The 23,727-nt window shown below is 58.5% G+C and overlaps 2 protein-coding genes across 15 annotated transcripts in view; both read left to right on the forward strand.

Annotated features, from left to right (window-relative positions):
* Positions 1-23,727, forward strand: part of MAD1L1 (mitotic arrest deficient 1 like 1) — a 316,733-nt gene that overhangs the window by 148,879 nt on the left and 144,127 nt on the right. The window lies entirely within an intron of this gene.
* PSMG3 (proteasome assembly chaperone 3) overlaps positions 1-23,727 on the forward strand; it is a 348,811-nt gene that overhangs the window by 824 nt on the left and 324,260 nt on the right. The window lies entirely within an intron of this gene.

Genomic DNA, 23,727 nt, shown 5'->3' on the forward strand with positions numbered 1-23,727 from the left:
TCTCTCCAGGCCCCCACGTTTGCCAGGGTCTCTACCAAGTGCAGTGCACCCAGAGCCACCAGTGATCTGTGTCCCCACTTCTCGATCAGTTAGACACGCACGGCGCTGCCTGTGAGTCACGGCTCACATCAGACTGAGCTCTCCCCTCACCAAAGGGGAGAGCATCTTGGCGGTTGAGCCAGCCTGCGCATTTTTACCCTGGATTGCTCTGAAATGCAGACCCTGGGATTCCCTGCTGGGCCTCTCCTCCTTGTGAAGGGCAGAGCCCGGGGCCTTCACGCACTGACCTGGGGTATCGGGATGTCAGCCCCGACCCCCTGTGTCTCACGGTGGGGTCAGCCCTCCCTCCGGCCTGGTGGGCAGGTGCAGCCTTTCCCTCCTTCGGAGCCCAGGGAGCGCAGGGTAGACTGCAGTGGGAAACTGTCACCTGTGTGCAGGTGCGCCGGGCGGGATGCGTTCCTGCTCCCAGCTCCGTCTGGGCGGCCGGGTTTTTGCTAACTGTGCTGAGCCCGAGGGGCTCTGATGTCTGGCTTGATACGCACAGCTCGCTGGAGCATGAATTACGATTTTTGTGTGAGAGAGCATTATTTAAAGTGTTGCCTTGGATGCTGAAATTTCAGAAGACAAGGAAGGAAAAAGCCAGAAACTGTCCCCAGATGTTCTCTAGGCGAGGGTTGGGGTTGTCCAGATGCTGGCGGACTCCTCCCACCTGCCCTCAGGCTGATAGTGAGCGGCCAGGTGGGTGCGCTGACCTGGCGGGCGGGGGCGGCGGGCTGGGGGCAGGGGCGTCCCCCTGGGAAGTTTCAGGAGTCGCGTCTGACAACTGTTTGCCTGTTCTTGATCGTTTGATAAAAACCTGGGACCTCCTGGTCATGAAGCTTTTAGGCGGCAGGTCACATTCCGGCTGCTGAAAGCTCGCCGTGTCCTGACCTCTCCAGCACGTCCCCTGCCGTGTGTGTCACGTCACTCGAGCTTCCTGGGGTCAGACTTGGCCGACCTCGACGCCAGCCTTGCCGGTGGCCCCACAGGGGAGACGCCTGGCGAGTTTGCGAGCTGTCCTCGTGCGGGGCCCGTCGGTCTTGTCCGTGTCGTCCACTTCCAGCGCCGTGCCGCCCAGCGAGTGTCCTTGTGGGCTGGGTTGGCAGCCTGGCGGCTCTGCTTCACCAGGGTCGCACCGGTGCACTGGTACAGGTCCCGCTGGTGCACCGGGCGGCCCCTCAGCGGGGGCATATCTCCAGCGCCGCGGGCTCCGCGGCCTCGGGATCCACCGGCACCTCCGTGATCGTGCGCTGTGCCTGGCTTCCTCCTCGGGCAGTTTCTGGCCTTGAAGGTCACTGCTCTGGGCTCCCGAGGCAGGAAATTTCCACTCCTCTCTTCCCGCTGCTCAGCAGGTTGGAAGCTGATGGCGCTGTTTGGTCTAATTCGGTCCTGGCCCTGGCCCGCTGCGCTGACAGGCGTAGCTCTGAGAGAGAGGTGGGGGGCGGTATCGATCGCCCGGCGCTGACAGATGACTTACACCAACTGTGGCTCGGAGGCACGTTTGCCATGGGTTGGTGGCCGGGTCAGGCGCGCGGGGCCCACCTTGCCAGCCGCATGATTAAGCTGTTCGTCGGGCCGGTCTGCAGAGGGCGGCCAGGCTGCCGCTTTCTGGTTGGAGCCGAGCACGTCCGGCCCCCCACCCCGCCCCGCCCCGCCCTCGGTGGCCCCGTGGGCTCGCACGGCGGCTCCCGCGTGGTCTGCGTGCTTCCCGCTCGAGGCACCTCCAGGGCGGCAGCTGTCGGGTCTCGAGGGTGCTCTGGTTGCTGATCTTCCTGTCTTCCTTGGGAGACACCCCCACCCCTCTGGGAGCCCCCGGACCAGCTCCCTGCGGTAGGGCGTGGCGAGTGCAGTGCCCCGCCCTCCACTGCGGCACTGGGCCAGGTGCGCCGACAGGGCTCTCCTGCACCCCATCGAGGGCTCTATTTGCGTGTTTGACATTTCAGAGTACAGTGCTTGGAATGTGTGATTTTATTTTGAGACCTTATTAAGCATCTCTAGTCTAAGGGCTTAATTGTTACTGATAGCTAAGAGTGTAATTACCTTGGTAAAATACCATGACTATTTTAAGCAATTGAAAATTGGCTTCCAGAACTGGGTGAACACAAACCATTTTCCTATTTGAAATGAGCTATTTCCAGCGTGCCCCTAATATTCCACAATATGGTTACAGAATTGTATTTATAGACTCTAAGCAGTGAAAGCTAACTTATAGCATGAATTTTTTCAAAAAATGAAAGTAAAAGCCCCCCTTCCCCCTCTTTCCTACACCCCCCCGACCCCCATTTCCTAGTGGAGCAGCCTTCGGAGGAGGACACCTGTCATTGGTGTCTTACCTCCAGGGTCACGGTCTGGCAGTGATGTCGTCCCCCCGCCCCCGTGGGACCCCCACTGTTGCTGCTTAAGAAACAAATACGTGGGCAGAAGGTGAGCTTTTGGGAAATTGAGGCAGGAAGCACATGGGGATGTCCCAGAAGAGGCCAGAGCTCCTCTTGCCTTGTGTCCAGAAGAGGCTGTCCTGGAGGAAGGCTCCCGGGAGCAAGTCTCCCTGGGCCGGGGGAGCAGTCGTCGCTCGGGGGTCCGTCGACTGCCGGGACTCCCTCCCTGCCCAGGATCGTCGTTACGCCCAGGAGGCTGCCCTCAAGTGTCCTGGTCCTTTTCTGACGGAGGGGCTTTGGTTGGCTGTTGGGATTTGTGCTGTTTACCTTGTGTAAACCTACCTCTTTATGTTCCTCGTGTTCGCTCGACAGCTTTGAGAAATCACCTGTGGTTTGGCAGGAGCTGTGTGATGGTGAGGCTTGTCCAGCTGCCGGCCAAGCCGCAGTGGGGTCAGCAGCTCAGCAGCGGGGAGGCCCAAGCTTGGGCCAAGGGTGGCAGGTCCCTGTGGTTCTCTGCTGAAGCCCAGTGCCTTCCAGAGCTGCGGGCGCCGACCCATGAGACCAGGAGAGTAGCCTGTTCGCTCTGAGGTTCTCCATTCCTTCCTGATCTCAAGTAGCTCAGCCCTGCAGGGATGCGGGCAGTTCCTGCTTTGTACGTGGAGAAGTTGGGGTGTGCGTTAGGTCAGAAGGAGTGGGGAGACTCCTGGGTTAAAGTCAACCTTCACATCCTTGAATTCTGTCCTGGACAGCAGGTGATGAGTTTTCTGGAGGGAATACAGGCAGGTGGTAGGCTCTGTGTCCCTGGTGAGGGCAGGCTCGGCGGTGGCCCCGCTTCTGTGGGCACGTCGAGGTGTGGAATGCTGCTCGCAGAGCCTGTCCCCACAGTGCCTGTCCCGGGGTGCACCCCCACCCCCAGTTGTGGGAGAGTCCCGGCCCCCCGGGTCTGGCTCTGGTTTGACTCACTCTGGTGGGCACGGGGCACCAGCTCGTTGTGTGAGACCCTGGAGCCTCGTGAGGTGCGGGCCTCCACGTCCTCTCTGAAGGGCCCGCTCCCGCCTGGCCCTCCCGGTTCGGGGGTTTTAGAGGGCTGTTTCCTCCCTGAGCCGGTAGGAGTCTTGGTTGGAGACGCCTGAGGCAGACGTCCTCTCCTGGGCCCTCCTCACTCCTTCCCGTGCCTGGGGATGGCAGCGGCGGCCGCCTGCGTGCGGCCCAGCTGTCGGCTCTGCTGCCTTGATGGCGGCTCCTGTGGCTCGTGGTGGACTGACCTTTGGAGGCGAGGAACTCTTCTCTTCGCTCTGATTTATTGTCTTACCTTTTACATTGGGTGTCACCTGCACCTGGAGTTGGTTTTGGGTGTGAGTGAAGCAGGTGACAAGGTGATTTTCCCCATTGATAGTGCCGTTGATCCAGCACTGCTTCTGGAAAGACCCCCTGTTCCCTGGGTGTGGTCTCGTTGCCTTAAGTGTCAGTCAGTGACCACCGACGGGCAGCTCGGCCTCTGCGTCCTCCGTTCTGCCCATTGGTTCCGTCTGTCTTTCTGCCAGCGCCACCCTGTCTCCACTGATGCAGCTTTATGGTGCTTTGGTGTCTGGTAGTGAACGTCCAGGTTGATGATTGTTCTGTAAGTTTCTCGGGCTCCTTCTGGTCCTTTGCACGTCCTTATACATTTCAGAATAAATTTGTCTGTTTACACACAAAAAATCTCCTGCAATATGGTTGGGATTACAATGAATAAACTAGTTTGGGGAGAAATGACACCTTAACATTATTTCATTTTCTGAACCAGAGCATTATAATTCTTCCGCTTATTTGGATCTTCTTTAATTTCTCTCAGCAGCATTTAGTAGTTTTTAGGGTGGACGTCTTGCACACTGTTAGATATTCCCCCAAGTGTTTTCTGTGTCGATGTAATGGTGTCTCACGGATTTTGCCTTCTCTGTGTTGGTGCCGGGCTGTGGAAGTGCAGTTACGCGTCTGTACCTAATAGTCCTGCTAAATCCCCTAGCGTGAGAGCAGGTCTCCCCGCGGACGAGCCTGGCTGCCTGCGGGTGCTTGGCTCACGCAGATCTCAGGAAGCTTCAGTAATTCACCGCTAAGGGCCACGTGTGCCGTTTGTTTTCTGTAGATACTCTTTATTGGATTAATGAAATCCGCATCTGCTTGTAGTTTTCTAAGAGTTTCTCTCATAAATGCCTACCCATGAATTTTGATGTGGGTTATTTTTATTATTCTGTTGAAAATATTTTCTCACATTCTTTCTGGATTTGTAAAGGCCGACCTCCAGGCAAGGTTTACATGTTCTAAGCTCATAATGTAGGCAGATGGGAAGGCTGGAAAGGAATCGAAAGAAAGAACCCAAACTCATTCACTCACTTTGTCCTTCACTTTGTCGTTGCACAGATTCTTATGGGGCGTCTGTTCTAGGCACCGCTTAGGCGGCAGTAGGGTGGGCAGGGCTCTGAGCTCCTGGGGTCTCCCTGAGGTTGAGAGGGAACAAACAAACAGAGAAGAGGAAGCCGGAGAAGCCAGGGAACAGCGCCCAGTGAAGGAGGAGACTGCTAGAGCCTGGTGGGTGGGTTAGTTTTATGTTCTTTAGAACACAATTTTAGATGCACAGGAAGTTGTGACGATGGTAGAAAGGGGGGCCCCGTGCATCTTCCACCAGCTTCCTGGGTGGTAGCATCCTAGGTGATTCTGGTGCAGCATCAGGACCACAACTCACGTTCCTACAGTGTGTGCGTCTGTCCGGTTATCCCCGCGCAGATTTGTGCAAGCACCGCTCATTCGAGATGCAGGATTGACCTCCACCCGTGAAGGCCTCCTTGGGCTGCCCCCGAAAGCCACCCTGGCCCCCTGCCCTCACCCCAGTCTGTTCTCCGTCTCTGGAAATTTTCGCAAGAACATTGTGTAAATAGAATCATACAGTATGTGACATTTTAAAATGTTCATGTTTTAAATTTAATAACTTTTATTTTTTAGAGTAGTTTCGGTTTACAAAAAAATCAAGCAGAAAATAGAGAGTTCCCGTGTCTCTCTTCCCCCGCCCCACAATCCCCTACCGCTGACATTCCTGCATCAGTGTGTGGTCCGTTGTTCCAACCGCTACACGAACTGAAGTCCACAGTTTACATTCGGGGTCACTCTCTGTGCTGGATTCTCTGTGGGTTTTGACAAATGGTTAGTGTCGTGTGTCCCGCATCACAGCATCACACAGGGCCCTTCACGGCCCTCACGGTCCTCTGTGTGCATCTGGGCACCCCTCCCTCCTTCCTCGCCACGGCGACCCCCGATCCGTTCACTGCCTCCGTCGTTTCACGTTTTCCAGAAGGCCGTGTAGTTGGAGTCCCCCAGTGTGTAGCCTTTTCAGACTGGCTTCTGTCACTCAGTACTATGCGTTTCAGGTGCCTCTATGTCCTTTCTTGGCTTGAGAGCTCGCTTCTTTTTATCCTCAGATGAAACCCATTCTCTGGATGTGTCGCTGTTTATGTACCCGTCACCTACTGGAGGACACCCTGGTTGCCTTTTTGAATAAAGCCGCTGTTACCATCCATGTGCATGTTTTTGTGTGGACGTAAGTTTTCACCTTAAATACCTGAATCAGGTAGAAAGAGTGTGTTGAGCTTTGAATGCTTTTCACACCAGCACATCCTGCAGTAAGTCGTTGGCCTCTATTTTGTGAAGCTTTTCACACACCGTATTTTCTTTCCTTTTTGTGGAAGCTCGTTGAGGCGGGGGTATTTCCGTTTTACTGATGAGACACAGAGAGCAGGCGGTGATGCTAAACCTGGAACCTGGGTAGGCGGGCCCTGGCTCTTCTGCCACGGCCTCCTGCTGGTGTCACCCCGGCCGCCAGGCCTCCCTCCCAGGAGCATCTCAGTAGTGGCTGCTGGCACTTTTACTGTCTCAGCGTTTTGTTTTCATTACACCTCCGAGCATAACTGGGGGGCTCCTAGAACCCCTGGGGGCCTGGCTGTGGCGTGCTGGGGCCCCCGTCTGCTTTCCTGTGGCTGGTGAGTGAGGCATGCGGCAGTGGGGACCAGGGCAGTGCGGCGGGGCGTGGAGGGTGCTCTGTGGCACGAGCACATCTGATACGCGTTGCCCCGGCTCCCTGGGAGTCACCAGGGTCGCTGCAGTGTGGGCACCCCCTCAGCAGCACCTGTCCTGTTGTCCCCACGTCCTCCACGGTGGGAACCTGCGTGCTGCCACCGCTGGGCCTGAGCGTGGGCATGTGGCTGACGCCGCCGTGTCCTCATCGAGGCCCCTTACCTTGGAGAAAAGCAAATTATGTTTGTTTCTCTTGCAAAAGAACATAAATGCCACCAGCTGCCTTTGCTCACTCATGTTCATCCTCTTCCCACATCCTTCCTTAGAGTCGAGCTTCCTAATCTTATTAGAAGGATTTCTCTCGTGTGCCTCCTTTTTAATGCTGAAAATTCTTGGTTTGGGCAGCACGGAAGGAAACGCTTAAGCAGCTCAGAACCTGCTCTGTCTTCTGAGAAACAGAATCCTTTGTGTGCTGTGGCTTGGTCTTTGCCACCCACCGAGGCGGGGAGCACGGGCACCGTGGGCCCCCTTCCATCTCAGCACATTGCGGCTCCAGGCGCAGCTGGGATGCTGGGGCTGGTAGGGGTGGAGGGGGTCAGGTGCTGGATTCTTCCCCTTTTGTTTTTCATCATGACCTGACAGCAGCCCCCGCGCGTGGCTTATTCTGCATGTTGACATTGGCATCACGCGTGGATGGTGAGAGGCTGCTGTCTCTCGACCGTGTGTTTGTTTGAAAACCTTCCTGTTGGGGCCACGGAGGTGGGCGGCGTGCATCTGGCTTGTGTAGGTTTGGCGCCTTCAGGGCGGGGCAGGTTCTCAGCCTTTCCCGTCCGTGGGAATCTCGGCCGGCCCTGGTGGGTTCAGGCAGCTGTGGAAGTCCCAGCACCACGGCATCTGAGAAGGAAAGCCCTGGAGCCGAGGCTGAGCGGCCACGTCTCAGGCCTGACCGTGACCAGGTGTGGCCGTCCCTCCTGGGGCCTCGGCCATCAGCGCTCCCCCGTCTCTGTCCGGGCGCCGGCCCGTCCTCTCCCTCCAGCCTGCTCTGGGAAGGGGGGCTCCAGGCAAACTGAGAGACCTCCCGCCAGGTCCCCTGGCGCTCTGGGCTTGGAAGTCACGGGCTTCGCAGCCGGGCCTTGGCGACTTCTCAGTAAGCCAAGAGGAGTGGTGGTCAGACGGGTGACGTTGGGGAACGTGCGGGGGTGTGGGCAGGGGCTGAGTGTGTGTCATCGTCTCCCCACCATCCCCGCGAGAGTGGTTACATCGCCTGCAGAGTGGCTGACCCAGGCTCCAGTCCCGCTGGGACCCTACACTGGCCTTTCGGGAGGAGCCCTGAAAGATCTTGAGGGCACAAGTCGTTAGCGTGCGTATGAATTACGGGGCATCTCGGGAAGGGGCCGAGTTGGGGGTTAGTTCTGGGCAGTCCCTGAGCTCCTGCCTGTCTGACCAGCACCCGGGTGATGGCCTTGCTGCCAGTCTGTGGACAGCATCACATAGCAGAGCCCAGTCCATTCCAGAGATGGGGTAATGGGGACCTGGGACGGAGCAGTCCCAGGATTTTCCACGGCTAAGACATTGGGGGCAAAATGTGTTTGAGCCATGAAGTGGCTGGTACAGATGGCAGATCAGCAGTCTCCTGGTAGGTCTGTAGGATACCCGCAGGCCTGAGCCTCCTACGTGCCCACACCTGGCCCGGCCCTTGCTCACATGCTGCCCTCCTGGATGGCTGCAGCCCTGGCCCCTCGGCTTCTGTCCACCTCCCAGGGGGACGTGCACTCTGGTGTGTTCCTTTGCTCATCTAGTTGCTGGTTTTCACAAATGCTCATTCCGTGCCTTCCATGTGCTGGCGGCCTCGGTTGGTGGCTCCTGAAGGGTGGGGCTCCTTCGGACCCTCCTCCCCTGTCCTGTGCCCCGTTTCCCTGCTCCCAGTTAGCGGGAGTCTCGGGAGTGGGGTTCTGCCGTCCTGCCTGGGTGTCTGAATGCCGCTCTGCTCCCAGGCAGCAGTCTGTCCAGTGGGGCTGGCCTTCTCTTCCGAGAGCTTCTCCTCGGAGCCCAGCCACCTGAGGGCTGTCCCCCTCCTGCTGCCCGGTGCCTGCCCTCCTGGCCGGGATCACGCTCTCCGCCTGTCGGTAGGGCGCAGGGGCAGTGGTATTTGCATTCTGTAAACTCAGGTTCAGACTCAGCCTCTGATTTTTTCTCAGAGCGCCTCCCTCCACTTTTCCTGACCCTCGAGAAAAGCCTAGAGGATGGGTAGTGAGATGCCAGCCGGCCTGTCTGCTTGGCCCGGCACCCCCGCCTCCTGCAGATGAGCAGAGCCCTCTCGGCTTCAGAATTTGATTTCATATATTAACATTCTTGTCCTTTCAGGTTACCTTTCCAGGCTGACATTTCTATTATATCCATTTAAGTAAAAAAGCCCTCCTGTTTTGTTGCAGGAAATGCCATATGCGAAGTTATTAGAAACGCAATCTTGTCACCAGTATTATCACATTATCCCACCAAGGGGGCAGCTGGACTGGCTCGTGGCAGAAAGAAATTCCAGAGAGAAAAGCAATTTTAGGAAATATAATGAAATCAAAGCAAAATGCCTTCCATCCCTCTCCAGTTTGAAGGTGTTTATTGAGATAGGGCTTGTGGTTCTGCGGGAGAGAGGTGTGCGCGGGCTGCCTCTGGCTGCTGAGGAGGGGCTGGATGGGGCGGGAGGGGCAGCCGAGTGCCCTCCGCCACTCAGCCCTGCCTGTCCTCCGCCACTCAGCCCTGCCTGCGGGCTCCTGCCGCCCGGAGCCTTCCTCTCCTGGCCCTCCGTTTGGAAGCTGCATCCTGCTGGATTCAGGTAACCCATCTCCACCTGTACTAACTAACTTCCGTGCCCTCTCAGCGGGAGCACAGCTCCCGGCCCCGCCCGTGCGTGCCTCGGCTTCCTGGGCCCCGAAGCCTTGGGGCTGTGCCGCGGAGGCGGTGTGGGTCCTCTCAGAGCACCGCAAGCCTGGGCCCGCATAGCTCCCCTGCGGCAGTCCTGGTGCGGCGTGTGTGATCCGAACCCAGTGCGCTCTGCTCCGTGAACGCTGCCTGGCTGGTGGCGCTGAGGTAAGTGTCCCCCAGGCCCTGGCCTTGGAGACACAGCTCGAGTGCAGCACTCTCCCTCCTGTCGTCTTCTGCAGGAGTGATGACCTGTGTCCCCATTTCATGGTAGCGGCTTCCATCTGAGTAAGGATGTCCTTAAAAAGGACGTTCAGGTCACACCCAGCTTCTGTCACCGGCCTCCTGGCCTTTTCGTGCCCTGGGGCTAGAAAACGTTGCTGTCCCAGCACCTGCTCCCGCGCCCCGCTGCATGTGCTGTGCAGGTGCGCTGGTCTCCCGCCGCCGCAGAGGGCCTCTGGGTGTCTCTGGCACCCCCGGGAGGGCGGGCCTCTTCTCCGGGGCTCACCGACAGCGGGCAGGTAGCAGGCGCTTGGCGCACGGAATCTCGGCTCAGTGTTGAGTCCCTCGTGTGACGGGCGAGGAGACCGAGGCCCAGAGAGGGCGACTTGCCTGGAGCCCGCTGTGGACGAGGAGCAGCGCTCCTGCTGCCTCTGGCGCCCGCGAGGGCGGCGCTCTGTCACTACCCACCCGCCTCCGAACGGGTGGCCCGCCCACCACTTCTGGCTGCCATCAAGTGGGTGGGCGGGACCGTCCAATGCTCGCGGTGAGATCGCGGATACAAATGTGTCTGTTTGATGCTGTGCCTTAAAATTAGCAAGTTGGGAAACGGTGCTAATTCCTCCCCCAACAATGAAGCTTAGAAGCAGAGGCAGGAGGTGAGCGTGGAGGCGCTGGTGCCGGGACGCACCGGGAGCCTTGGAGACAGTTGGTCTCGGTGCCTCAGGCAGCTTCCCACCTGCTTTGCCCCCGGGCGTCCTGAGTGTGGTTCCTCCACGCACTCCGGAGGGCACCCCATCCTCCCCCAGGGGCTCCTCCCGCTGTCCCCTCCTGGCTTGCTTGCGGCCTTTGTAAAACCGTTGCACTCAGCGCGCCAAGTCTGTGTTAAAAAGCATGTGTGTGACCCGTGGTCGGTGATGACGTGTTCAGTAATTAAGTATGAGTACATTCATTTTTAAATTAAAAAATAAGATTACTTACAAAAATTAGTGCAAGTAGGATTTCCACTACTTCCCCGCACCCGAGTTGCCCTGCACACCTCGTGGGTTGCGGGCTCCCCGCGGTCACACTTGCGGGCGCTCCCGGCTGGTGGAGGGGAGCGTGGCCCTGGCCATCTGCTCGGGCTGCTCACAGGGTGGGGGCGCGGGCGGTGGAGCCCCTGGGCACCGCCCCCATCCCCGCTCCTGTTTCGGGCTCTTCCCTCCGAGGTCAGCCCTCCCGTGGAGCGCGGGGCACGGCCTGTGGGGCTCCGACTCCCACGGGGCTCACGTGGCATTGGCCGGGGTCGGTGAGGCAGGATCCGAGGGTTCCCCACCCTCACCTTTACTCCCTAGATGCGTCCGTGTCAGCGTGTAAAGCCCAGCAGCCCTTGGGGCCCCCCCGAAGAAGGTCGCCTTCAGCAATGTGCGCTTGTGAGGCCCTGTGCCCGTTCTCTTGCTCGTGGCTCCGGGAAGTCCCTCGGGACGGGTGGGTGCCCACGGGATGGGACCTCGGGCAGGCCTGAAAAGGTGGGCTGGCAAGCGCTGGCCAGGTCCTGTCATTTGCAGTTTTTTTTTTTTTTTTTTTTTTTTTTTTTTTTTTTTTTTTTTTTTTTTTTGCGATACGCGGGCCTCTCACTGCTGTGGCCTCTCCCGCTGCGGAGCACAGGCTCCGGACGCACAGTCTCAGCGGCCATGGCTCACGGGCCCAGCCGCTCCGCGGCATGTGAGTTCTTCCCGGACCGGGGCACAAACCCGCGTCCCCTGCACTGGCAGGCAGACTCTCAACCACTGTGCCACCAGGGAAGCCCTCTCATTTGCAGTTTTGACATTTGTTCATGGGGCTTTTTTGCGTGAACTTTGAGTTTCTAAAATACTGCATTAAAGTATTCTGTCTCATTTACTCTCACTGAGCCGGGCACCTCCCTCTCCTCACTGGTGACCAGGCCGTGCTCACCCTCCAACTCCTGGGCTCCCACAGCCAAGGCCCGCAGCAGTGGGGTTAGTAGTGGAGAATCCCGGGGTGCCTGAACTAGAGAAGAGGGGCCGTGTCCAAGCGCAGCTCTGACTATGCGGGAGACGGAGGCCTGCCGGGCCCGGGGAGGGGCCTCTACCCACTAAGGACGCCTGCGCGCAGGCCTGGGGCCCCCTGCCGAGCCGGGAGGGTCTGGGAGCCCTGGGAGGACGAGGCTGCATTGGCCGCGAGTGTCCTTCTGTACACTTTAAATCCCCCTTGTGGTCGTGGAGAACTCTTCTCTTTTTAACTCAATTTCGAAGAAATCCAAATCTTTGAATAACCTTCATCCTGAGAGGAAAGGAAGTTGGCTGCAGGTGAAAATTGATGGTCACGCTCAAAGACATGGTTCCCCGCCAGGCAGCCTCTTGAGTGTTGCTGCTAAAAATAGCCACAACGTCTTGCTGGTGGCGTTTGAATTGTCTCCAGGCCACTCCTGGTGATTATTTCAGTGTTAGAGGTGCCACGGCCTCTCCTGGCTGTTCTGGCTCAGGCCTGTCTGCCCTTGGCCTGGGGAGGCATGGCCTGGCGGGCCTGACCTCCACCCCTGTTGCCCTGTCCTTGGTTTCACTGCCCAGATTAGGGATCCTGGAGGGACCCCGCACTCACACCCTGGGGGCAGGTCCCACGTCTTCAGTCTGGGGCCCTGGGCCTTCCCCATCACTGGCTCCCCCACCCCAGGCTGCCTCTATCGGCCAGGAAGCCAGGCCTCCCCCAGCTCTCCCTGAGGTTCACCCCTGACGTGGGGATGGTTCCTGGCTGCTCAGCTCAGCCGGGAGCTGTAGCGGCCTCGGAGGTGACAGCACAGGGGGTGTTCAGTGTTGGGGGTGCGACTCGTGTGGTTGACGTGTCCCCGCCACCCACGCTGGGCAGTGCCCGGTACCCCCCGTCTGGCCTGACTTCCTGTGCCGGGGTGCAGGGCAGCTGTTCTTCCCCAGGAGCCCATGGCCCCCCTGGGCTGCTCCCCTCTCCTCTTCCTCCCTGGATGCCTGTTTTTCTCCACCTCTTTTCTTGAGGGACCTGTAGCTGCCCTAGGTGTATTGGTATCCAAAGGCCAGCGTGGCCCTCCCTGTGCACCTGGTCTGGGGAGGTGGCATTCTTGGGGCAGACTCGCTCTAGATTCTCTGTTCTGGGGGGAAAAAAGAGCCTGGGACTGCAACTCAGAAAACAGTTGGAGCCTAAACTCTGTCGCTCTGTACCTTTGTCTCTCGCATCCAGACCCCTCACCTCTCTCAACCTTCTCTTCCTGTCCTGGGGAAGGAGCCTGCTGTGCCCTCCCCCAGCCGCCCTACAGAACCGACCCAGAGATTGACTCTGGGAGCTGATACTTTGAAAGTATTTTTTAAGTATAAACTAATATTCACAAAAATGTGGTAGGTGAACAAACATTTACAGTCGATTCTGCTATAACGTGACACGTGTGTTCCTAAAACTTACCCTGCTACACAAAATTGCTCAAAAACTTCATCGGTGACGGTACAAAGGAGGGAAGAACCCGATGAAAATGGTAGCACAGTTTCACACGTGTCCAGTGATTGAGAAATAGAGACCACAGTGAACACAGCACTAGGCCTGGCCTAGACTGGGAGGTGCGTGTGGCTGTAGGTGGGGTGGGCACCGGAAGGGGGCAGCGGGGCGGGCTGCCTGGGAGGGGGCAGGGGTGGTGCAGGTGGGCCGGGCGCCAACGGTGGTCCGGGACGCTTCCGACCCACCCCCACCGTGCTCAGCCGCTTCTCCAGCCAGGGTCTGCCTCCTGCAGGCCGGCCCCTCCCAGCCCCTCCCAGTGTTGGAACGCCTGCACCTCCGGGACACACAGCAGAGCCGGCCCACCCGCCCACCGCTGGCTGTGCAGGGCCGGCATCTGTCCTCATCCGTCACGTTTGTTTCCCAGTAAACGTCTGTCCTTACCTGGTGTGGGGCCTGGGACAAGCAGGCCTTCGGTAAGTCGTCCTCACATTACCTTACCTTCATGAACGTTTTCTAAGAATCCTGTTTAAAAGTCACGGTGAAAATGCTGCAAGCTGGGATCTGCAGACTCCCTCCTTACGGAAGAGGAGTTCTCGCTGGGGAAGGTTGAGGAGTGTGCCCAGGAGGGCAGGTCGAGGCCAGGCAGGCGTGTCTGACTCTGCCCTGAGCCCCACCCCCCGTCCTGTCACCGTCCCCTCATGTCTGGTCGGGGTGTCTGGGAGCATGTGCCTGTCTGCATGTGTGGGTGCATGCGCGTGGACACACGGGTCTGCATGAGTGGTGCGTGGGTGCGAGTGCGCATGTGAGTGTGTGTGTTTTCATTCTGGAGAGCTGGTTGTTTAGCGCCGTTAGGCTACTTTTCCCTCGAGACCTCCTGGACCACGAGGCCCAGCAGACGAGGACCAGCCCTGGCCACTGTGATGGTTATTAAACCGCCATGAAATGGGATCTGTATTTACAGACCCAGGGTGTGCTCAGCCTGGAAGGTATTAGATAACATCCATCATCCAACGGGAAACAGTCAGATGCAGGGAGTGCGCTTTGGAGCCAATGTTCTTCTGGTTAATTTTGCCCATAAAGGCCCAGACTGCCCCTCATAAAACGCCGAGGAGGAGGGGAGGACATTCTTCCAGAATTAGCTCCGTGGGGTTCCTCGCGGCCGCGGGTAGACAGCACGGTTCAGGGCGACTGGAACAAGTGGGTGTGTGCCCTGTACTGGGTGCCGCGGCTGTGGCGGAGCGGGACGCATCCTTGGGTCCCTTTCCAGAATTGTGGTGCTTGCTTTGCTGTCGGTCATTTCCAGCACTGCGCTGTGTCTGGAGAATGGGGACAGGTGGCAATAACGTTCACTTGCGGGACCTGGGGCTTGGGAAGGGGGGTTGGCGGCAGGCTGGGGCGCGGGTGCCCTTGAGGGTCTGTGGTGGATCGTGGACCTTCTCCCCGGCGGCCCACTCCCCAGCGTGGCTGAGGCTCCCGGTCTCCAGCCGTAAAGTGGGTGCACGGGGGTAGCGTTGGGTAGCGCGGGCGTCGATGCCTTGTGCCCAGTAGATACCTGGCTTCCCAGGCAGCACCGGGCCAGTCCTGCCCTGTCATCTGTGCACTTGTGGGGTTTGGGGGTGACAGTGGGGTCCAGAGGGGTCCCGCCTTCTCTGACCTGGGGCTGGATGTCGGCTCCTCGGTTGCGGGTGACTGATACCTGTTCCTTAGCTGACCGAGACAACATTCCGTATCGGGTCAGAGCCAAGCGCGAGGCAGGCGTTGAAGGTGGAGGCCCATGAGGGGCTGTCAGCTCTGGCAGGCGGTCCTCCAGCCTGTGTGGGGCGCTCTCCGTGTTCAAGGCCTGCTTTCTGCAAAGCGTGAGGGAATTGGGCTGTTGCTGGCCTTGCCCCTTCCCAGGTTCGTTGACTTCTTCTGGACTAGGAGTTTCAAGCAAGCTTCGCTGTGTTTCAAGATTTCCCTCCTTAGCGTCCTCCAGCGTCCCGCTGAGGGTGGGCGCACGGTGCCTCTGAGGAAGAGCAGGAGGCGGGCCCTGGGTTTGCAGAGGCCGCTGGGGGTGGGGTGGGAGGGTGCTGGCCAGGTGGGGCTGTGCAGCTGGGACCAGCAGGTAAACGCGGTGAGGAGGCGGGAGCCAGCCTCCGGTCGGGAGGGGTCAGCAGGCGGGGATTTCAGGGGACGCGGCCTGTCCCTGCACCCCCCGGCGGTGTTCAGAGACCCCGATTCTAGGGCGGGGGCCTGGCGTGGCGAACAGCCAGGGCTGGGGGCCCGGCTGGAGGGAGAGAAGCCTGCCGGCTCCCAGCCCCTCCCTGTGCTGCTGGGGAGGCTCTGAGGACTACGTGCTTGGGGTGAGGGGCGGGCGCTGGTTTGGCCTCCTCTGGGGACTCCCAGAGCAGCGTGTGCACTCACTGCTCTGTGTCCGTCACATGCTCCCCGAGCTGAGAGCGTGAGGCCCAGGACGGGACGGCCTCTGAGTGGCGTGTGGCTGGGGATGGAGCCCCTTCCCTCCCCCTCTCCCTCCGCATCCCCCGAGGGATTCCGCTAGACCTCACCTCTGCCCTGGGCCTGCACATCCCAGTCAGTGCCGGGCTCTTCTCTGGGCTTCCCCGGGGCTCTGATAAGAAGCTGCCCTAAAGGACCTTCTCCACAGCTTTATGAACGTCTCTAAGATCAGACCCGCTGGTTAGCCTTCGCCGGTGACCTTTATTAACCTCCGGTTAAAGAAACGTTGCTAGTTACAGAAGCATGATTTATTCCCGGAAAGCCGGCCTCGCTGAGCCACCTGAGAGCCCCTGAAGGAGCTCTGGGCTGCTCGTGAGATGCACGTACGAGGAGAGCGTTGGTGGCGGGGGGCTGTGAACCTGGCTTCCGTGGGGCTTTCCTGGGGAGCGTGGAGCGACTGGGCCACAGAGCCGTCTCATGGTACCGCCCATCGGGAACACTGCGCTCTGCGGGGGCCACCTGCAACCTTGACTCCATGCCCGCAGCTGCGCAGAGGGCGGGGGCTGCGGAGGGGCGGTGTGCCCCCTGCTTACGCTCCTCTGCGCGGGAGACCTTGATGCGCGGGAGACCTTGATGCGCGGGCGCAGTCAGAGGCCTTGAGTTCCAGTTTTGGCTACCAGCCGCGCGGCCTGGGGTGCGTGCCTCCCCTCGGCAAGTGCAGGCCCAGCGCGGCGCCCGCCCTGCTTTTCTCATCCCCTCTCAGCGCCGTGCCTGCCCTTTACACGGAGACGGGCGTGGTGCCTGCCTCGCCCCTTTTTGTTCTGAGGGAGTCCAGTGAGCTTGAGCGGGGCGGGGGGAGGTGGCCTCCCGCCGCAGCACAGGCAGGACCGTTGCAGCCGGGAGCTGAGAAGAACCTTGTCCAGGTCGCCTGGTGGGTTGGCCTGTGCCTGGGACCTCCAGGCCGTCTGTGCTGCTGCACCGTATTCACGATCTTTGGGACTAACACCTCAGTATGTGCGCCCGTCTCTTTTGGGATCTCGTCTTGTGTTTTGAAAATACCATTTCCAGTGTGTTTGTGGCACTCTCCCTCCTTCCAGCACAGGCGCAGGTGGCTTCTCTTGGCCACCTCGTCCCCATGGGGCCAAACCTGGACCGTGGTGCCTGGGGCCAGAGTGTGTGCGTTCGGATGGGTGCCGCGGTCACTGCCTCGTGTGTCCTGGCTGCGGTCTTAGTCGGTCTACGGCTCGCTCTCACCGTTGGAGAAAATGGGGTGGTGGTGGTACCCCTAGAACGGTGCCTGTGGTCGCGGTCCCTGCTCTGTGAGCACTGCCGTGATGCTGCGGTTTGTGTCACTTCGGGCCTGTCCCCACTGGCCCTCCCTGTTCGGCCCATCTGTCTGGCTTTGGACACGTCCTCCTTCCACCCCCTGCCGGACTGTGGGCAGCGACTGCCCCGTGGGCCCGCGCTCTCAGAGAGGTGTGCTGGCCACCCGGCTGTGCCCAAGCCCTTGCTCGGCCCCAAAGCCACCAGCCGCCAGCTGCAGAAGGAGGTATGCGGTGTCTTCCAGTGACAGGTCCCCCTTGGCCTTTTCCTCACTGGTTCAAAGCAGGAATGAGTCAGATGTGCCCACCCCAGAGCTCCCTGGGGCCTGGCAGGAGGCCTGGGGCAGTGCTGATCCCCACCACCACCCCCCCACCCACCACACCCCCCACACCCCCCACACCCCCCACCCCGGCCCACCCTGGCCCGCCCTGCCCTTTAAGGAAAAGGCAGGGAGACCTGCAGGGTTGTCGCCAGGGTCGGCTGGGACTGGGGATGGGAGCCCAACCAGCGCCCCCCCACACCCCTCCCCAGCTGGCAGGGCCCTGGGTGTCCGCCCAGGCTTCGCTCCGCGGACCGTCCCCAGATTGCAGGTGACAGTCGTGGCACAGCCGTTTGTGGGCCAGGTACCCAAGTGTCCCTTTCCCAGACTGGCCCTCTGACGGGACCGCCTTCTGAGGAGGACCTGGGAGAACTGTCAGAGCGGACTGCTGCCTGGATTTTCAGAGGATTAAAGTTAATTAAAGGGCTCTTCCTGCTTTCATTTCCTGTATCTGCCAGCTATTTACATGCTAATGCAGGCCCTGCCACTGAGGATGAGAAGGGTGTCAGCTCCAGCAGACTGTGCGAGAAGACAGCGGGAAGTGAGATGCGCGCTAGTTTATATATTTATATTGTGTCCCTGTGGACTGTGAGAGGCGTGCGCATTCAGACACGCTTGGAACTCAGTGACATAGTCTTTTTTTTTTTTTTTTTTTAGTATTTCCTGAAGGGTCTATGTGGTTGACTTGAGTTTTCTCCGTTAAGGCTACATCTTACACTGCATAATTGAATACGTTATGCGTGGTAATACCTTTGCATAAGCAATTTTATAAATAAAAAGAATGCAAAGCGTAGAGACCAAACTTTGTAAGTACAGGGCCGTATCCCCTGGAAGCCTGTCTTCTTGGTAAAGGTAACCTTCGGCTCAGGGGTCAGCTGGTGGCCGTATCCTCTGCCTGTTAATACCACTGTGTTTTGGGTTGTTTTGGGGTTTTCTTTGGCTGCACCGCACGGCACGCAGGATCTTAGTTCCCTGACCAGGTATCGAACCCGTTCCCCCCTGCAGTGGAAGCATGGAGTCTTAACCACTGGACCGCCAGGGAAGTCCCAGTACCACTGTTCGGAAGAAGAAAAGGCAGACTGCAGACAGAGGGACTTGCTAAGTGTTTGTGGGATAAATGAAGCGCGTTGATGCCATCACGGGATGTAGTTCACCTGCAGTGGATGTTAGGTGTGTGTGCGGCGGGGGGTCTTTTTCTCTGGGCAATAGAGACAGCGCCCGGCAACCTTGCCAGGGGCTTCTTCCTGACCTCTGGGTGTTCAGGCCTCGCTGGAACAGAACTGGATCCACATGGGGGGCTTTGGTGGCAGGTGGGCCTGGGAGGGTGGGCACCAGAGTGATCTTCTCCTTCAGCCTCCCCCCCGCCCCCTGTGGGCCACATTGGTGATAGTTGGTGACTTTGCAACTTGGAAGTAATACCCTTCTGCTGCAGTCCTGCCTTCCTTGGGCAGAGGGGGTTTAGTGACCTGAATCAGATGCCTTCAACGCCCTTCCTCACCTGGTTTAGTTCTGCACGTGCTGAGTGTCACCTGTGAGCCAGGAGCAGCGCTGGACACCTGTTGTTCCTAAACTGCGCCGCTTCGGGTGCCGTCTGCTGAGGCGCCCAGCACCTCCGCAGTGCCCATTACCTGCTGAGTGAGTGACTTTGAAGAACAACTAAGGCTTCTGTTCCCAGGAAGGTGGAGTAGACTCAGTTTTTCCCATTTCTTTTGCTAAGTACAACTAAAACCCTGGATATTGTTTATAAAACAAACATAGAAGACTCAGAAGGGTGGAGGCTGGGGACCTCGGGACCCAAGGAGCAACGCGTGATGAGTTCTCGGCCTTTGCTGTTTCCCCTTGTCCCAGACGCGGAGCTGGAGAGGTCGGCAGCCAGGACTGCCAAATGTGCAGACAGCAAAGCCAGCTGCCCCTGCCCAGCCAGAGCGCTGGGAGATGGGACGCTTTACATAAGAATTGGAAACACAGTAACTGGAATAAAAATGTCACGGATGAGTCAGTGGGAGAATGGAGGGAACAGAGGAAAGAATGAGCCGCTTGGAGATGCAGCAATAGCAATGACCCAGTGCGAGCGGCAGAGAGCAGCCCTGGAAGAGAGGAAGCGGGCCTCCAAGGAGAGCTCGGCCTTCCTGCCACCAGAGTCCCCGGAGGAGGGGAGGGCGCCCTCCGGGCAGCCGTGGTTAATCTGAGGGGGGGGTTGAGTCCGAAGAGCCAGCTGTTTGTTTTGGTTTCTGGTATGGGGGGCAGCATTCCAAGGAGGTGGGACTAATAACAGCAGTCAGCAGCTGAAATTAAACACTGATGTTGTGGGGTTTCCATAAATGATCTTATTTCGTCCCCCAAGTAACCTGGGATACAAGACGTCGTCTCTTTTATGGTTGAGAAAATGAGGCTCAGAGAGGCTTGATCCCTTACAGCCCGCACAGGCAGCCGAGCTGAGGCCTGCGGTCTGGGTGATCTGACCTCAACGGGGAGGCTCCCGCCTGGTGCCCTGGTGGATGGATGCAGTGGCCGGGAGGCTGGCACGGGGCCTGGGGCAAGGTCGGTAGCTGATGGCCTTTGTTGAATGAGTGAGTGAAAAGGCTGGGCTGGGGCGTGAGCTCTTTGGTGCTCTGTGTCTTGCGGTGGCATCAGCAGGTATGCGGAGACCCAGACGCGCGGGAGCACTTGGATGAGCTGTGTGGAGGTGCGGACCCGCGACACTGCTCTTGCCCTTAGGGGCCCGGGCGCACTGGGGCATCGGGCCTGTGCACACGTGCCCGGGAATGAGTTACCCTGTCGGATGTCCTCTACAGAGGAGACACCGCCCTGTCCGTGCCGCTCCCCACCCCCCACCATGCAGCCCTGGGCGCTCTCCTCCTCGGCCCTGTTCACGTCCCGCCCCTGCCGAGGCCCCGCCCCCCGTCTCCACCGTGTCTCCCCCCAGGCTGAGTTCTTGGAGAACGGGACAGTCTCTTCACTCGACTGGCATCTCACAGACTCGCCTGACTCTGGCTGGGCCTCCACCACCCTGGACTTGAATCCAGAGTGACGCTGGCTCGAGTTTCCACCTGGGACGCGAGGCCTCGTTGAGGACGCTGCCCCGTGGGTTCATGCTTGTGCTCTGAGCCCTGGTCTGGAATTCCGGGCCTGTCAGCAGAGCCGCGCTCTGAGGGCGACCTGGCAGAGGGAGCTGGTCCCTGAGCTCTGGGTAGCTGCCCGTGGGGCTGGGGCAGCAACCTTGGTCTGGCGCTTGACCTTCACGTTGAGGAAGCTCTTGCTTTTAATTTAGCGAGAGCTGTTTGGGCCTTGCCGGTGCCCCTGGGACTCGGAGTTTGGTGAGCGGCGGAGACGGGATGGCTGCCCATGAGCAGCAGGTGCTGGAGCCCAGGGCTGTGCGGGGCTTCGATTCACGCGATGAGGTGTTTCAGTCTGCCTGGAGCGCTGGCTCCCGAAGGCGGGGCCCAAGCTGTCGGCACGTCCGGGTGAGGCCCTGCTGTAGGAAGCTCAGTGCTGGGTCACGGCGATGCTGGGGACACATCATACAGTGAACGTAAATGAGATGGAATTTGTAGTAGAGCCGTGTGAAATCTCAGTAAAACTGCTCAGGGAAATCTCGATTGGTTCCCACTCCTGCCTACAGTAGGTGCTGTAGAGGTTTTTAGCAGGAGGTTGAAGTTGCAGGAACACGGCTGCTGGTGAGAAATACAGAGAAACACAGATGAGCTGCAGCTCGTCTCTTCCACCCTCCGCGGGCTGGTGTAGGCAGTTGGGGGGTGGGGGGAGGCCCTGACAGTGACTCAGACCTCAGATGGCTGTGCCCGGTGCGTGGAGTGCGCGGCAGTGAGACAGGACCTCGGCCCTTCCCTGTGCGGGGGCCGGCAGGGCAGGACTTGACTTGGTAGGTGCCTCCGGGGTGGACGCAAGCGGAACCCTGGGCACAGGAGCTGCCTTTCGGATTGGCCAGCCCTCTCCTCCATGGACCTGCTCTGCATCTGATGGCCTGGGCAGACTAGAGCTCCGTAAACGATAAGACCATTGCAGAAGGCTGACAGACACAGGGAGTGACACGTGGAGAGGAGCGGGGGGCGGGGGGGACGACACGCGCTGTCATCCCGTGTTGAGCAGGCGGGCTCGGGGAGCAGCCACTGAGAGCCCAAGTCGTGGCCGTTTACACGGTGCAGGGCCTGCTTGTTCCTGCTGACCCGTGAGCAGAGCGGTGAGGACGTGACAATCAGGGCTTATTACAGCGAACCAGCTCTCTAGGGAAGAACTTCTCATGTCCTCAGTTTGCTGTGACCAGGGCGATGTCCGATTTGTTCTGGGAGCATTTTCATCGAGCACAGGTTAATAGTTTTCACCACTTTCAAAGGAGTTACGCTGCCTTTTGCGGAAGCTCTGGCTCCTCCAGAACCGTCGCCCAAGACTGTCCTGGAGAAGCCTGTTCGTCGGGGTCTCATTGGCACGAGAAGCGGCTGCAAATGAGCCGTCGCTCCTTAGGAAGAAGCCAAGCAAGACACGTGTTCGGGGACACTTTATTCAGGTTTCTCCAGGAAGTTAATAGAATTGCATTCTGTTAAAATTACCCTCTAACTCACTCATCATCCACTGAACTGGCCTTTTTATACCCGATGTATGGGAGTTCCTGAGCTTTGACTACTTTGAAGACTTTTGTCGCAAGAGCCCCTTTTCCTCCACCCTGGGTTTGGACCACATCTCCCGGCTGCCTCTTGTGCACTGGCCTCGGTGCGTAGCCTCTGCTGTGCAGGGGCCAGGTAGGGCCGCGCTGACGGGCTGCCTCCCTCTGCCCTGCTGTTTCTGGACCCTCTCTCCTGGCCTCACTGGCCTGGAGGGTCAGGATTGGGGTCACTGGCTCCTGTTGCGCCCCCAGGAGAATTCTAGGGCAAACACTGTCTGGAAGACCTCAAGCCTCAGGAGCTCAGTTTTCTCGGGAGGAGGAACTGGGCACTTTGGGTGAGAAAGGACAGCCTTCTCCCCCAGCTCAGTGTGGCCTGGGGGTCGGCCCTGCTTCTCCTCCATGGAGGTTTCGGTCTGTCCCTGCTCCGTCCCCCTCCCGTCCCCTCTCTCTGCATTATAATCACAACTCCCGCGCTAATCTCTTCTCTCCAGGCGGCTCCCTTCTGTTCCAGGCCACCTGTGTGACATTCAGGTCTCCCTGGGACCACCCCGCTGTCTTCCCCTCCTGGTCCTCTTCACTACTGACGTGGCTCCCTGGGATCTGCTGGAAGTCCGGGTCACCTGTGCCCCGCGCTCCGCTGCCACGCTGCCCGCCCGGTGTGTGACTCCTTCGGCCTCCCCGTGGGTCCTTCCTGCTCTCGGCAGGGGTGGGAGAGGGAGCTGGTCTTCAGGCAGAATGTTTTTTCCGAGAAGCTGTTTACTGCAAGTGTGACTGTACAGCTATAGCCGTGCTTCTGAAACTACAGAATATCTTTTTTTTAACACTTACTTTTGTCAACTTTTTATCAGTGTGTAACGTTCCTGCGGAAGATGGTTTCACTGGGCTTTGAACTTTCTGTACGTGGAATCGTGCAGCGTGTGATCTTCTGTGCTCGTTTCTGTCGCTCGGAATAGTGCTGCTGGGCACAGTTCTTTCATTCGTCTTTGGGTCACGTGCACACGCATGAGCTCTGTCTCTGCACCCCTGGGAGGGTCCATTGTGTGTTCACCTGTGCAGTTTGTGTCAGTTCGCCAAGGTGGCTGTGACGGTTACACACTTGCTGGCAGGGCACGGGCATTCCTGTTGCTTCAAAGCCTTGCTCACGCTTTGCATGGTGGTTCCTATAAGTCCTGCCGTTCCAGGGAGGGTCAGCGACCTCCCAGGGTATGGATGAGGTTGGACACCTTTTCACATGTTCACCGGCCACTTGGAGATCTGCTTCGGTGAAGCCCCTTTCAAGTTCACTGCCCCTTCTTTCCTTCTGCCTTTTCCTCCCTGATTTGTAAGAATTCTTTGTATATTCTGGGTCCTAGCCTTTTGTCCAGTGTTTGTTCTGCAAATATTTTCTCCCAGCTTTTCATTCTGAGTTCTTGATTTTAATGAGACTACTCTGTCCACGTGAAAGTTCCTTTATGGTTATTAGTTTTTGTGTATTCACTGTTTAAGAAAGCTTTGCTTGCCCCAAGACACTGATGTATCTTATAATAACGTTTCCTTTAAAGTTTTGCTACTTCACGCTTAACTTCACAGCACAAAGGTTTATTGTGTTTGGCAAGCTTCGTTTTCTCCCCATATGGACGTTCTGTTGACTCGACACCATTTATTGAAAAGATGGCCCTTTCCTGCTGCTCCTGAGCGCTGCTTGCATGAGACTAAGTGTGCCTCTGTGCATCGGGCCGTCTCTGCACTCAGTGTTGGGCTTCTCTCTCCCTTCGCTGGAACCACACTGCCGTAGTTACTGAGCCTCGCTCTCTGATAGGGAGGCCGCCCCCGCCCTTGTCATCCGACTGCCGGGGCTGATCACCACCCTCTGCATTTTCCTGTCAAGTGTCAGTTTCCGCCAGTAAACCTGCCGAGACTTTACTGGGAGTGCGGTGATCAAATAGCATCTCTGTAACGTTAAGTTTTCAGATCCATGAACGTCTTTATTTGCTTCCACG

The sequence above is a fragment of the Orcinus orca genome, chromosome 16 (assembly GCF_937001465.1).
Source record: "Orcinus orca chromosome 16, mOrcOrc1.1, whole genome shotgun sequence".
NCBI lineage: Eukaryota > Metazoa > Chordata > Mammalia > Artiodactyla > Delphinidae > Orcinus > Orcinus orca.